A 15740-nucleotide genomic window follows, 5' to 3' on the forward strand; every position below is an offset into this window, starting at 1 on the left:
GTGGAATCCTCAGACCTCTTTAAATAAGTCCCTATAGCAGATAATCTCTTCTAATCAGTTTGATGCTTTGATAAATAGACTCCTATTTACTACCATGGGGAGAAAAAGAGCAACTGAATCTATGCTTGTTTGAAATGTAGTATTTTGAAGCTATTTGTATATGTAAATACCAGAAACCCTCTAATTTAGAAACACTGGCAATTCACTTTTATTTCAACACCATAACTCTGTTTGTCTAATCCTGGGATATTTTGAGGGATTTTATGTTAGCCCATGTGTGTATCATTCCACTTGCCTGCACAGCAAAATTTGCTTGAGTACACAAAACATATAGCAACTTGTTAGGCTGAGTAATAGTAATAATCCATCTAATAACAGTCAATTCAGCTGCTGGTTGCTTATGGGCATCTTTTACACATTAATTTAAAGACTGAATAAGCAAGATCAGAGTAGCTGTTTAACAAAAGCATGCTCATAAAGCTCCTCTAAGCATCCAACACTCATTTTCAGAGGTTTGTGATCTGGGAGCATGCTTTTAAAACAAGTTTACCAGCTTTAACCTTTCTGCCTATCACCAGAAAAAACACTCAAGTCAAGGAATTTATTTCATTTGTTACTAAATAATACATTTCTGAACACTAATTTGTGCATTGAGAAAAAGCACACAGATACACAAACATAATGTGATGGTGGGTTTTTTTTCTTTACATAAAACATTTTTCTGTCCATTCCCCAGTCTCAGCTTGCCTTATTTTCAGTGAGTTATAGTCAGTCAGAATTACCCCTTGAGGTGATGCGCAGCACAGGAGGTCTAGGTGGCACAAGCAGTTTCTTCATTAAGAAATATTTCTTGTTTAAATATGCTTAAGCAGGGATACCATGCACTCTGGCTGAGGTTGTGACCCATGATGGGTTGCCACGGTTGGTTCCAGCTGCCTCAGAGCTGGCTGGCAGCAGTGGTGACCAGCATGGAGCAGTTCAAGGCCTACTCAAACAGGTCACCACTGGAAGCCCTCACTAGTTAAACCTGATGACTTGTGTGCCTAACACTGTCACAACAGGGAAATAAAGTAGCCCACAGACTTGTGGCTTCGAGAATGGTTGTGGAAGAAATAAGAGTCAAATTACCCCAAACTGCATAGACAACATGCAATGAGCACTCCATGACCAGGGTGTCAGGTCAGGTGGTGGGATTGCAAAAGACATAGTTAAAAAGCATGACTCCAGAATTCTGTCCAAACTTGTGCCAAAGGTTGTCTCAGTCCATGGCACTGTAAACAGGATCCAGTCACTTGGACTATGATTCCGGATTGGCTGGAGATGAGACCTCTGTATCACTCCCAAATGTGCTACAGGTGTGGCTGTACCTCAACAACCAGATCATCAGACACATGTATTCCGTGCACATACATTGTTGCAGGAAAAGGTATTGGAGAATATCAACTAATTATTCCCCCAAGGCAACAGTACAGCATTTTGATTGCAGGAGAAGGTACACTTTTTCCTTAACCTCAACCGTAAAGGTACTAGAAGTCAAGCATCAAGAGGACAGAAAATCCCTCTGTCTTTCCAGGAAGAACAATAAATCAGAAGTGAGTTCTGTGAAGACTTGGATAAATATACAAGAGGCTAAGAAGCAGTAGTATCCACTGAGAAAAAAAATCTCAACATGTGAGGAGCAAGAACAGCTCTTCCTGATAAGTTTTTCCAGGCTTTTTGCTTTAAGGATGACACACTGAATGCAGACAAAAATTTAAGGATGAAAACCAGATACATGGCAAAAAGCAAGTAATGAAAGTGTCAGTGACCACAGAATTGTCTACTTCTGTAGTTCTATAAAGTGCCTGGAACACCTCCAACAAATGCCATTCAAGAAGCATGTCTATTTGTTATAAAATTGTACCAATCAGTGATATGCTCCCCTAAAGGCCACAATCCCATCACAGCAGGCAGTTCAATGGAAGCCATGGTGTTAAAAAAATTGACGAGCAAAGCAGTCTGGGTTATTTTTTAGTTGTGGTTGGTTTTTTGGTTGGTTGGTTTGGGATGTTTTGGGAGGGTGGATCTTTTTTTGTTGTTTTGTTGTGAGTTTTTGGCGTGTCTGGTAGGTGTGCATGGAGAGATGACTGGTTCAGGTTCCATATCACACGCAGAACCTCGATTTCAAAATTTCAGTTGGAAATTCCAGTTGTATGCATTACCTTTCCCCTTCCAACTAGAAAAAAGATACTAAAAAGATTAATAGTTCTTAGAACACAATGTTTCTTTTAAAAGTATTAATTTACACATGACTAAGGATATTTTAAGTCCTTGACTACACATCTGATTAATATAAATTTGGCTTATCAATACAGCATTTGAATTGTTGGTTTATAAAACAGCAAGATCTCTGGGCAATGATCTCTGCTGGCACTGGCTATAAGGTTTTCATGTACAATTAAACTCCTGTAAAAGTAATCACTTTTTAATCAAGTAAAGAGATCATTGTTACATCATTCTATGGTGTATTGCATCCAGGTTTCTCAAGGAGGCTTACTAATTGCCATAAGCTTCATAATATTCCAATTAAATGCATTAATGTACTGTACATTGCAGAAGTAAACACAGGTTTAGATGCTGTCATGCCCTCCAATCCTCTCAATAGTCTGTGGCATTCTGTATTAATTCCTGTGTGTTTCAACACCAACACCACCACCCCATCTCACACTAGCTAGAAGCGTGACCTGCAATTTACAGAAGCAGCAATACAAATCTCAGTCCTGTGGAACTGAAGTGGTAAAAGCAGACAGTGGAGTGATGCTGGCTTTGACTTCATAATTCCTTCAGTTCTCTGCTTCAATAGACTTATTAAAAAACGTGATTAATAAGAGAAAACACCTTGTGCAGGTTCTAATATACTTTGTTAATTTCAGCCTTTCTTTGGTATGTTCTCAGGGCCACTGCAATACAATTCATATCACACATTACCTTCAACCTTTTCATTCAGTCATCTGTCAAATGCATGCTATACATTGAAATAGCTTTCCTTCTCTACAAAAAAAATAAAAAATAAAAAAAAAATAAGATTAACAGAAAAGAACCCTGGGTCAGGCTTTAAAAAAAGTACAGAAAAGATCTGGCTTTTCAAGCTTTCCTCTATAGCCTGTATATTTTCTTCTGCAGTTCCCCCAGTATCAGTAAGTACATTGATCTCAGGGGAATTACATTTGATAGAATATTTAGTTCACAGGACTAGCACAGTTACATTAAACAGAGGTTACTAATAAAACATTGCATCTCCCTCCCCCCAGCACTCCATTTGCCATGATGTAAAAGGCAGACATCCCATAGAGAAATTAATCAGAAAGAAGGAGAATGAATCTAGGGAGTGAAAATTAAAGACCCCATGACATCTACATCCATCTACTACATCCAGATGAAACAGTGTCCCAAAACTCCAGGATGTATTAAGATCCTTCTGAGAGATGGAAGTGGTTATAGAATTCAGCATATTATCATCAATATAAATTATAGTTATTTAAATGGAAGGATTTTTCTTTGCTCATCACTGAAGCTCCACAGAGAGCACAATGTCTTTTACAGGAAAGAACACCTGTTTTGCTCTGCAAGGTGATGAAAAAGACTTAAAGCTTAAAGACAGATCTCCTGTAGAGACAGTGTCAGTCTGATTCCAGTAAAGTCATGCTGCTTTACCTCCACTAAGGATACAGCTTAAGAATCTACATTTTCCCTTAAAGGGAAATCTGAAGTGTCTGTGTTCAAAAAAAAAGAGACATAATTGAGTGTCCCCATATTGCAGTTCTTCCCCAGTTGGTCTAACTGCTCTCAAAGCTTTTCAGCACCAGAACTATTCCAACATAAGGAGTGCCTGAAACTGTCTTAAGGACATCTTCATTTCCATTTAGCCCTTAACCATACACTCATCTGTCAGTATCCCTACAAAAAGACATTCACAGGATCAACTGAGGCTGTATATGGGAAAGATCCCAAGTGCCTGGGCAAGCAAATTTGGCTGAAATGGATTAATCTGGATAGAATGGAAATGAAGGAATCTTGGCTTTAAGCACACATACACTACTCTAACGTTTACAGACTTGAACTTGTAGCATGCAGGACAGCTTTAACCAGAAAGAGAAATAGTTATGAGTGGGCAAAAATGCATGCTTTACACAGCGTGTGTTTAAACAATCATGCAGGTTTTGCAGCACCATAACTAAATGCCAGGATTTAAATTTATAACACATGAGCAAAAGTATATATAAGAAAAACCTCATGAACGCTCTTACAGAGAGTACTAGATTCAGAAGCAATACCCAGATCAGGGCTTCCTCAAAAAGGAATTTAGTAGATCAGGGTTTGAAATACTACTTTCAAATATACTATGCCTGATTTGGTTAGAAGACCTGAACTTAGAGTGTGGAGCAGAGAAAGAAAAACGCTTAAGTAGATCACATCCCCCACAACAGAGGATATAGAGTAAACACAACATCTTTGCTGTATAAGTTAAGCTAGATCATTTCAGGTGTTTGCAGATGAAAAAGGCTGAATCGACCATGCAAGTCTAGTTTTTTACTAATGGCTTTCTGTTTTACCAAAATAAAAGCTTAATTTTATTTTAAATTTTAAGCTCACTTCGTCTAGACATATGTAGCAACCTTATATCACTTTAAGGGAGACTGCAAAAATTCCAACAGGGCAAGAAAGCATAAAGATGCTTCTGTTTTCAAACACCAAGATTATTCCAGCCTTGGCAGCTCTGGGTCAGAGATCACAACTGGATCTTGATAGATTATTAAACAAGTATTCAAGCAGGATGAGGACTATATAACATGCTCTTACCAGACATGTCTCATACTCCCTTGTGTCACAAAAGCTGTTTTTTGCAGCAAGTGGCTACACACCAGAACATAGATATAGGAAATGGTAAATTTAGTTAGAGCTGACTTTCAAAACACACATCAGTTTTTTCAGAGTGATAAAAACTTCTTACCTCTTGCAGACAGTGGAGCTGACGAGGATACAATGATTTTGCCTCTGCAGGAAGGATGGCAGTATCAGACTGTTTGAGGGTGAAAAGGGTCTTCCCACATATTTAAAATTCCTGTTCAAACCCACACTCCAGTAAAAAATCGATCATGGTAGAGGCTGCAACCAATAACAAGACAGATAGTGCTCTCATTAGTTGCTATCAGTGCAAGCCTTGTATATTCCTTGTCAAGAATATATCTGGTACAGTCCTGCCCAGTTAGAGAAGACATACACCAAGTTCTGTCACCAAAGCACCAGAGGAATAAACAGTAGAAATTACTTTACTACAAAATACAAGTCTGCCTTTCTCACTTTGCCCCCCAAATGCTCCTTCTGTTTCCTTCACCTTAACAATAGCTTACTTGCCCTTCTGCCACTGCATATGCAAAATAAAGCCAAGAAGTAACCAGTTGCCCAGGCCCTGTGTTTTTCAAAAAAGCCCTTCTGAGCCTCTCAGCACATAATTAGCCCCCTGCTTAAATTCACCAAACAGCCCCACACTCAGCCCATAGCCCAAGCCACTTTCTACTGTTTTAGCTCTGATAACAGAAAACTACAAACATTTAAGAAATTTCAGTATATCATAGAATCACGTAGGTTAGAAAGGACCTTTAAGATCATCAAGTCCAACCATTAACCTAATACTGTCAAGTCCACCACTAAACCATGTACCTAAGTACCACATCTACATGTCCTTTAAATACCTCCAAGGATGGTGAGTCCACCATTTCCCTGGGCAGCCTGTTCCAATGCTTGACAGCCATTGTGGTAAAGAAATTTTTCCTAAAATCCAATCTAAACCTTTCCTGGCACAACTTGAGGACATTTTCTCTTGTTCTATTTCTTGTTACTTGGGAAAAGAGACCAACATCCACCTCACAACACCTTTCTTTCAGGTAGGTGTAGAGAGCAATAAGCTCTTCCTTGAGCTTCCTTTTCTCCAGGCTAAACATCTTCAGCTTCCTTAGCCATTTCTTATAAGACTTATTCTCCAGACCCTTCACCAGCTTCATTGCCCTTTTCTGGACTCACTCTGGTACCTCAATGTCTCTCTTGTAGTGAGGGGCCAGGAACTAAGCACAGGATTCAAGGTGCAGCCTCACCAGTGCCAAGTACAGAGGAGCAGTCACTTCCCTATTCTTGCTGTCCACACTATTTCTTATATAAGTCAGGTCCTCTTCCACCAAGCAGCTTTCCAGCCACTCATCCCAAGGAATGTAGCATTGCATGGGCTTGTTGAGACCTATGTGCAGGACCCAGCACTTTGCCTTGTTGAGCCACATGCAACTGGCCACAGCCCATCTATCCAGCCCATCCAGTTCTCTCTGTAGAGCCTTCCAAACCTCCAGCACATAAACACTTCCACCCAAATTGGTGTCATCTGCAAACTTACTGAGGGTGACTTGATTCCCTCATCCAGATCATCAATACAGATATTAAACTGAACTGGATTGCTACTTGCTGATAGAGCAGACATGTGACAGTAACAATTTCCCACATGATTACATTACAATACACTTGCAACAATATTATCAGTAGCAGAACAGCAGCAAACCATATGAAAACACCATGGCTATTTCCCAGACTCAGTCAGGCTGTGGCAACATCTGCAATACCAAGATATCTCATTCCACCCACTACAGTGATGATAACAAAGTGCTCTCCTGGTTACATAAAAGGGAGGAAAATAATGGACAAAGGAAGCATTCAGGTAACATCATTTAGCAAAATTATTTATGGTACAATGTCTTCTGGGAGTTAAACATCCAAAAAATGCCCTATAATCCCTACAGCACTGTCTTTGTAAAAGATACCAAAAAAAGGTGAGGACATTTGTAACAAATGTTTGTGACAGATTAAGTCAAAATGATTATCTGTCCTTAAAGGTTATTTGGTGGATGTTTGTTTATTTACATGGTAAAAGGTTTAGGAAAATGACATCTTAGTACTGATCAGCATTACACACACAAACACTCTGCAAACTATTAACTAACTGAAATAAAGTGAGTTGGAAGTTGCCGTGTGTTCCTGGCTTTGTGTAATACCAGATTCTTGCAAGTTAACTCTCGTTGGCTTACTCTTGCCAATCCCCTTGTTTCATACAACTGTAGTGGAAAATATCCAATAGGCATTATTCCATTACTACATTCAGTACTATTGTTTCCTCTCTTCTTAGGTTATCACCACAGGAACAGTAGAAGGAGGACTATTCTCTATACCTTTTAAGAAAAAGGTTTGGCTGCACAGGCACTTGCTGAATAGAAATGCAGAGTGGGGTTTGCCCTTGGCATATTAAACTGTTCCCTAATATAGGAGGCAAAAGATAATTAAGATAAAGACCTAGGTATACAAATAACTTTTGCTACATGCTAGACTGAAGTCAAGGGTAACTTCACACAAAGGTTAATCATCTGCCCAGGGTTGAAGCCTGTGTGAAATGTCAAGGTTTATCTAAAGCCATAAGGAAAGCTTGTTCTAAACTCAACACCAGCAAATAAAACACCTTATTTTAACAAGTTCGCAAAGCAAAGCAATGCAATTCCATTGCTGCGACAGTCTTCTGACTGAATGTGTGCCTGTGTGCATAATAAAATCATCATTTAGTCCATATCAGCTTTCCCCAAGAATGTGACTATATCCAATTGTAAAAATGTCAGTGAATTCTGACCTGAGGCAAGTTTAGCAGAATTCAGATTTCTGAGTTTTACATTGATGAGTATCCTTTTCTCAGAAGCATATTTTTGTCCTGCAAATAGCATTTTAAGATGTTTGGGCAGGTCCAAACAGTATTACACCAGCAGCTCAAGGATGTGGTGTGTTTTCCAACAGCCAGAGTGATGAAAAAGGAGCAAAGACTACTACCTACTAGCCTCACTGAGCCTTTGCTCATCTTCAGTTTACCCTCAATATTGCTCTTCTATTAATAGCTTGCTTTAATATTTGCAAAATACACTGAGTGCTAATGATTTCTGTTCACAGCAGGGTGCTCAGCTCTGAACTCAAAGTATTTTGGCATGCTGTAAGAACATGAGAAAAGGCTTAACTGAAAATGTCTTCTCAGACTAAATGCTTCATTTCAGACTAACAATATACTTTGGCTTTAGGCTATGTTGTATTTCAGGCTTCAGGCTAAGTTGTATATCAAGGTTAACAACTTTTTGCACTTCTATTACAGTAAGAGAAGTCTGTTAGGCGATACACACATCAGCACTTTCTTCTCCCTTTAAGCACAGCACAGTCTTTGAAGTGGCAACAAATGAGAACAGGTGTGTTTTGTAAATAAACTTCTACATCAACTTGCAAGCTTACCATGTAAAATGATTTAAAGACTCATCATCTTCCTTAATGTAAAGAGTATAAAGAGTAACATAAACTTTTTTTTTTTTTGCAAAGATATTAGGTTGATCAATTAGGCACATTGCAGAAAGGCTTGAATTGTCTCATTAGTCTCAGCTTCTTAAATTCAGAAACAGATGCCTCACTTTGCAAGACTGGTAATTAAAGGCTATATTCACAAAAAAAAAAAATTAGATTACACACACTTAAGACAATACCTGCCATTTTTCAGTCCTCCCCCCCACAGCAGATGGCCCATACCATTAGTGACTTCAAACAGCTCTCTGCAGAACTCATAAGCCACAGCATGATTGCCCTTACTTCTAGAGATAAAGATATGAAGAAGCCAAGACTATTTCAAATGTTCTCTTCATATTAGGTTTAATAACATTGACCAAGAAAACCATTCAAACCATTTCCACAGGGGTGCAAGCCAAAATTCAGTGCCTGCATGTTCCAAAAAGAGTCACTTGCATGACTATTAGAAGTATTGGAGAGGCAGAATAGTAGTATAGAAGGCTCAGTAGCAAATAAAATCAACATCTTGCCCTTATAATACTCCAGCCAGCACAAGCAAGTGAGAAAGCCAAGACTCAGAGATACAAAATGGCTCATTATCTACCCCAGAAGGCACAGTACTGCCAAGACTGCTCTTTATCAAGTCTTTAACAGGTGTAAAATTAGCACTCGTTATTAAAGACAATGGAGTTACATGTATTGCCAGCAGCTGAAGAAATGTACTAGAATTGTTTTCACCTCCAGTTAATTCGCTAACGTTCAATAATACACACGACGCCTGTAAATTAGGAAAGTGCTTTCTGAAGCCTGGCAGTGAGCTAAGCCAGTGTGCAAGCATCCTCTCTAAACACAGGTGCTTTCCTGAATGAAGGCCTAAGGACCAAATCCTCTTTTCATCAATACTCATGTAAGTTCAAACAAACTATATTCACCTGAGTGTACTCCCAGGTAAAGCTGCAGTGATGTAATCTGTAATGAGAACCTGGGGCTGTAAGCAATCCTTGTAAGCAAATTCCAGGATAGAGTTATTTTCAGCTTCACAGATCAACCTGCTGAACCCAAATCCTCCCTTCTCAACTACTTATGCTCATTCCCGGAAGCAGGGAAAGTTATTTACTGAGAGAAGTAAAACCTTATTTCAGATGTATCTCATTACAGGAGATGACATCAGGTTTAGAACTGGAAGTCACTGAATCATTCAGGAATGTGGCTCTTCATTGTGTATTTTTCTGGTTTAATACCATGCCCAGCTTTGAAAGCAAATTATTTTGATTCATACTGTAGATAGTAACTCTATCTATGCTGAGCCATTTTCACTCAATAGCACTGTACATCTCACCACTCTATCCCTTTTCCCCAGTAACTGGGAGGAGGATCATAATCACTAGCCCCAAACTAAAATCAAAGTCTATGTGAAAGCTACAGTATTTCAGACTTGGATCAGTTACTTGGCATGAAACACCCTCTACCTCAGCCATAGAATCAAAGGATTGGCCAACATCAAACAAATCTGACCAAGGGCAGAAATCTCAGTGATAATCACATTCCCACAGGGTTTCATGAAAACTGGCATTGAGATAGAGGAGGAAATTAATTCCTCCACTAAAGAAAGGGTGGACGCAAGTCAGGCAGCAATTGGCCAGACAGCCGGCATGCAAATTGCTCTGCACAAACTACATCATATGCTGCCTTTTGTCTGCAGCAATTGTCACTGGGAACGTCTCAGGAGTTCAACTTCAGTGGGAGGCGATGCAGAGGAAGTGTTCAAAGGTCTGTTAAGAAACTGCGCTTCTCTACCTCTCCTGCCAGATATCATGCACAGCCTGAAATGCAAACCATGGGGCAAAGCTCTCTTGCATTAATATAGTCTAGTACTGGGGCAGGGGGGAGGGAGAAATGGTATTGGTCTAAGGGAGAGCAATAAACTCAGTTAGTTACTAATAGCGGCAGCTTCTCTTTTGCTGTAGTTGTTCTGCAGTTTTCCTATTGTCATTTTATGATGCAGTCAGAACATGTCTGAAATGCCTAATATAAAAAACACACTGTGTTTCTCTTCAAAGGCCTCTGAACAAGTTCAAGTTTGGACAAAATGAGAAAAAAAGTTTGCTAAGGTACGAAACATCTTACCATTGTCCTTGGTTCATCACGCATCTTAGAAAATACAAAAGTCAACGTAAAGCAAATTAAAAGAGCAATTCGACTTTACGCAGAGCAAATCTCCAGCTCTTGTTGGATTATTAGGTGTGGTGAGTCACCAGCATGCTGCCAGTACTGTCAAATCCTCACTTAAGCTGGCTACAGTACAAAGCTGAGTACTTCCACATGGTTACTGCTCCTCTGTCTGTATGCAGAAGAGCTGAAAAAAAAAAAAAAAAAAGACTGCACCTTTTCCACTCCTTGTTCCAAACACACAGTGAAATTTGTTATCTCTTCATCATTCTCACATCCCTCTGGGCAATGGGAGTGATCATCATCTGATGCATGTAAATGCTAACAAACTCCCATCTTGATATTATGTAGGTGCAATAAGGACAAAAATTTCCTGGTAGACCACAGGGCCCTGCCCCACTGGCACTGACATCTGTGACATTGCTAAAACTAGACCTGGGACTTTTCAAAGAGTGGGAACTAGCAAGACAACTTGAATTATAGTCTAGTTGCTCCACATACTTCTCTCAACCAGGGGAGCTGCTCAGTTATGTGCTGACCCTCTCCCCAGCCTATACATGTGCACTCCAGAAATGAAAAGCAGCAACAGGTCGCTTAGAAGAGTATGTGCCAATGTACTGCAGGCTGGCAAAACACATCAGTCATTCACTCTGATAAGATGATAGCACAACAAAGGCAAGGCTGATGCAACACACTTGTAAACACAAAGCCACGCTAGCTTTGTTGGAGTACTGCCACATTTTAAACTTAAATAGCAGAACTACTGCCTCTGCAACTTCTTACTGTGGGAGATTACAGTTAAATCACCCCTTGCAAAGTATCCAGAGCTTTGTGTAAATAGCAGCACAGTGGAAGCCACTTGAAATGCATGTAACAACTAGCATGGGTCTTAAGGTGCAGGGAGCAGCTCTACATCTTCCTACTTACCATGAGCTGAAAGATTATTAACTAGCTGTGTACATGCAAGTGGCAGAGAAGGGAAGGCAGGGCGCTAGCATTTCCAAAGGTTCCCAGTTAGTTTGCATCTGGTGCTGTCAGACTACTGTGCTCATTTCCAGCCTGATTATTAACACTACTAATGGGGAAAGGACTTGGAGGGCAAGGACTCCACAGCTGCATATCTGATGCATACAGAGCTGAAATTCCTGGATGTACTCCTCACGTATACAGACCTATGTATTATATTAACCGATCTTCTAGCATCAATGACTCAAATACTGCATCTATACCATGAGCACCACAGAGAGGTAAATTTTATGAAGCTCTCAAACCTGCACTTGGGATATACATACCTGAAAAGAGGTATTTAGTTCCTATGACAAACCAGTCGGTTTGTTTTCAGTACATCTAGAAATTCTTCCTGAGTTAAGCAGAATAGTTTTTCTTGTTTCTGATTTAAAAAAAAAAAAAAAACAAGTGAGATGTGTTGAAGTTTAATGCTTTGATGCTATTTCAGAATTTCGTTTGTGTTGGGTCAGTTGTCTATCAAGGACAACCCCATCTAGTAAGTTCAACATAGAGACTGAAGAAGGGAACTTTTCCAAAGTCACTGGATTTCTGAAAAGAGTTCTAAGACATCCCAAGAATATACCAGACTTCAGCTTGCTGATCCATTTTGTTTTTTTTCCAAACAGGTAACATAAAGGCAACATAAACAGTAGATTAATAAGGCAACATCTGAACATGTATATCAGAGAAATAGTTGGTTTACACATTCAGTACTTCTCACAGCAGCATTCTGGATATTTTATAGAGAAATCCCATGCAAATGGTAGCTATCTTGCTGGAGCTCTTTGGAGTATGGATATGTGGCTCATATGCATCATTTCAGTTGTTGCCTAAAAAGAAAATCTTAAAAAATCCTAGCAGTGTGAAGTTCCATCTTTTGAACTTGGATTTAGTAATTATGATGGCTTAATGTCTATACCCAACAGCATAGTGAAAGTTTGCCACAAAACTGACCAGTTAAATGCATTTCAAATACAGGCATAGCTCAGTGAACTTCAGGCAGAAGAAATTCTGATCTAGTATATGTGAAGATGACTAATAAATGTCTCTTATGAGCATATTGATACTGCTGGTCCAATTCTAAATGTAACTTCACTGGCCCGAACACAGCTGTGTTTAAGCCCTAGATATAAACTCCATACCCAGTTTCAATACCAGGCAGCTTTCCTTTACCAACCATTCTCTTCTTATGCTGTATCCTCTCCTGAGAGAGGCCAGCTCCTACGGCCCAACACCTAATGGCAAATGACATTTACAACTGGAATATTAGGAAAGAAGGGCTGGAAGAAAAGGTGGAGGTACTTTAGATATCAAAGAGCAAATCAGAGATCAAGTGAAGCATCCAAAGAGGCAACAGCAAGAAGAATATAGAATGCCCTACAGAGCACTGAGAACTGGGAAAAGGAGAAAGCAGGGAAACAGCACACAGCTGCCCTCAGTCTTCCCCATCACTTTGTTCCTGCCCAGGATGCACAGCTTTTGCAAAGAAGTGCATAGGCTGGGCACTGGTATTTTCTTCCGTTATGTATGGTATTTGTATACACTATTATACTTTTCTCCTGTCTCTCTCCTCAAAAGCTGAAGGGAAAACATTGCTTTCCCTCATTTCCTGTCACACAAGCAAATAACATATCTTCACTTTGAAAACTGAGCAGTTTGAAAATGGAATCTCGTCAGAGCCTGCCTACAGTGTTTCAGCTGCCATGGCTGAAGGTTTTGCTTCATACTCAGCAAAGAACATTGTGAGAGACATATTTTTAAGAGCTGTTACATGCTCAGTTTGGAGGGAAACACAGTAGTCCACTGTCCTTCCCCCTCATACCCTGTCTATTTAGACTAAAAAATTGTGTTTGTACAGCACTTAGCCCCATGAGACTGAAGCCTTTAGGTACAAATGTAACTCATTTAAATGGTAATATACAACAAAATGAGTGGCACCCTTCAAAACAAGCAGCATTTGTAAGTGTATCTTTGCCAGATGCTGACAAATGTAGGGTCATTGTTACAGATGCAGGGAAAGGTCTCAGTGAGCCAATATTTAAAAGTCAGTTTTTCCAGTCAAAGGCCAAACTCTAAAATATCTGCTTATTTTTCGACTGCCTGTGCCCTGGAGCACTGTGCCTGCCTCCCAGAGAGCAGCGCATTGGGGCGCCAAAGATATTTTCCATGCAAGGTCAGATCAATTAAAATATGCTTTGGATAGTCACGTGAGCTGTGTCACAGCCCTGATTAGGTCCCTGACCCTCTGAAGGACAGAATCTAAGGCAATCCACTGACCTCAGGCAGGAGAGCCAGACAACAAGGAGGCAAAAAGCAGGTTCACCCAGCTTTTTCACTACCCAGGGACTGAAAGCTTTGCTCTTTCTGGCCACATAATATTGCTGTAATACCAGAGATGCCAGGAGTTTAACTAATAACCTGGTTCTCCTACTGAAGTCAACAGCAAAGTGCCAAAACCAAGCCTTTCAAAAGCCAGGACAGGCTCTTTCAGACACCCCAGGAAGACCAGGAAGCACCCAAATACGGCACCATTTTTATTTGTGTCCACTTCTACCAGCTTGGACATATGATACAGAAGTTGTCTTACAGCTAACATTTTTGCCTTAAACCCTGCTTATAGCCACACTATAGAACAGCTGCCTGAGGAGTTATGTTCCACACATAACTTTAAAAATAAAATGCAAGTGACTGGAAAAGGTGGATTTATAACTGGAAACAGAATACATGGGTACCTTGAAATAGAAATAAATGAAACACTTTCTGCATACTGAGAAAAGAACAAAATCTCATATTTCTGTTGAAGTCTCTGTTAGTGCTGATATTTCAATACTGCAGTTCGTGTCCTAGAAATACCTTAGCTGGAACTGGTTAGACCAGAAACACTGTAAGGAAAAAGGTTTTACACATACATTAAATGACTTTCTGCCTGCACACTGCCTGATTTCTTCATAGGGAATCTATATTTGTAATAACTTCATTTCCAAACACTTCTAACAAGGTTCAATGTCTACATAGATGTACACTGTTCAGTACATGGTTAGCCACAGCACAGGTTATTGAGCTTGCCCACTCAACTTGCAAATTCTGAGGAGTTGAAATCCTATCTCCCAGGAGTAGTTTTCTCTATTGTACCATGACCACTGGATGGGAAAATGCAAAAGTAAGCTTGAAGGCCATGTCCAGAATACAAGGTTCTATTCGATTCACAAGTCCCTGGTCACCAGATAAGAGTTCTACTTTCCCACTCAATTTCTGTTCCAGTCCATACCTCATCTCTTCTGGAAAGATGCCTGATCATGTGATTGAGGCAGTGGGGACCTCTCCTCTCCCTGACCCTCACATGCAATCTGGTCTCCTGGTTAGTGAAACCTGGTGAGAGGTGGGGTGTGAGGAAAATGGAATTTCTGTCCCACTTCCTGAAATTTAATCTTTAGACTTTATATATAGTTGTCATTGCATTCATTTAAAAAATAAGCAGCTGTCAATAAGTTTTCCTGTTGCTGGGAAATAAATACTATTTTAGGCTTGGTAAACTGGCCCATCAAGGGACCTAGAAAGGGTTTGCCCCAGCAAGGAAGAGGTGAGAGGTTTTATAGGAAGATCTTCAACCAAGGGATTAAAAATTCTAGCATGAATTAGCCCTGCCAAAAGAAACTGGGGCAGTCCAACACCAGTGGGTTTCTAGGGTTTTATTTGATACTATAACAAACTCAATAAGACCACATCTCTAAGTATGCAATTTAATGGCTATTTCAAATTGTTAAATCTCAAGACAAAAGTAATGAAATAAGTATCCAGCTTAATTTTGCAATTATTATTTGTAATATTCTATAATTAGGCCTTTTGCAAAATAAGCCTGAATCATAAACTAAGCATATATTTGTATAAATTTTAACTAGATGGAACTCTGAAAGTTACAAAAAATAAAGGAATATTAGAGGCTCTGAGGTCTTGAGATATGAAAGTTAATTTACTATTCACAACTGTCAATAAGGAATAGCATTTACATAGGGAAGTTTATTATTTCATCCATCAGTGCCTCACCTTATTTTGCATCTCAGGCTTGTTTTGTGTCACCAAGCCAGAGGCTAAATGCATTTAATATGCATGCTATTGCCATGTTGACATGGAACTAAGCAGCCCTGAAATGTGTTTTTTGCTATTTTGTGCAAAACATAACC

General features: G+C 39.6%; 1 long non-coding RNA gene across 4 annotated transcripts; it reads right to left on the bottom strand.

Moving 5' to 3' along the window:
• Positions 1 to 234: 234 nt before the first annotated feature.
• LOC115946598 (uncharacterized) lies at positions 235 to 6249 on the bottom strand. Of its 4 annotated transcripts, none has more exons than XR_004080644.2 (4): positions 6069 to 6119; positions 4991 to 5145; positions 2968 to 3030; positions 235 to 2215 (listed from the first exon to the last, which is right to left on the bottom strand). It is a non-coding gene; the product is annotated as an uncharacterized lncRNA (long non-coding RNA). The 4 variants fall into 4 exon arrangements; XR_004080646.2 differs by having other exon boundaries at positions 235 to 2229; XR_004080645.2 differs by lacking the exon at positions 6069 to 6119 and adding an exon at positions 6132 to 6249 and having other exon boundaries at positions 235 to 3030.
• Between the last annotated feature and the right edge of the window lie 9491 nt (positions 6250 to 15740).

The sequence above is a fragment of the Melopsittacus undulatus genome, chromosome 4, assembly GCF_012275295.1.
Source record: "Melopsittacus undulatus isolate bMelUnd1 chromosome 4, bMelUnd1.mat.Z, whole genome shotgun sequence".
Lineage (NCBI taxonomy): Eukaryota > Metazoa > Chordata > Aves > Psittaciformes > Psittaculidae > Melopsittacus > Melopsittacus undulatus.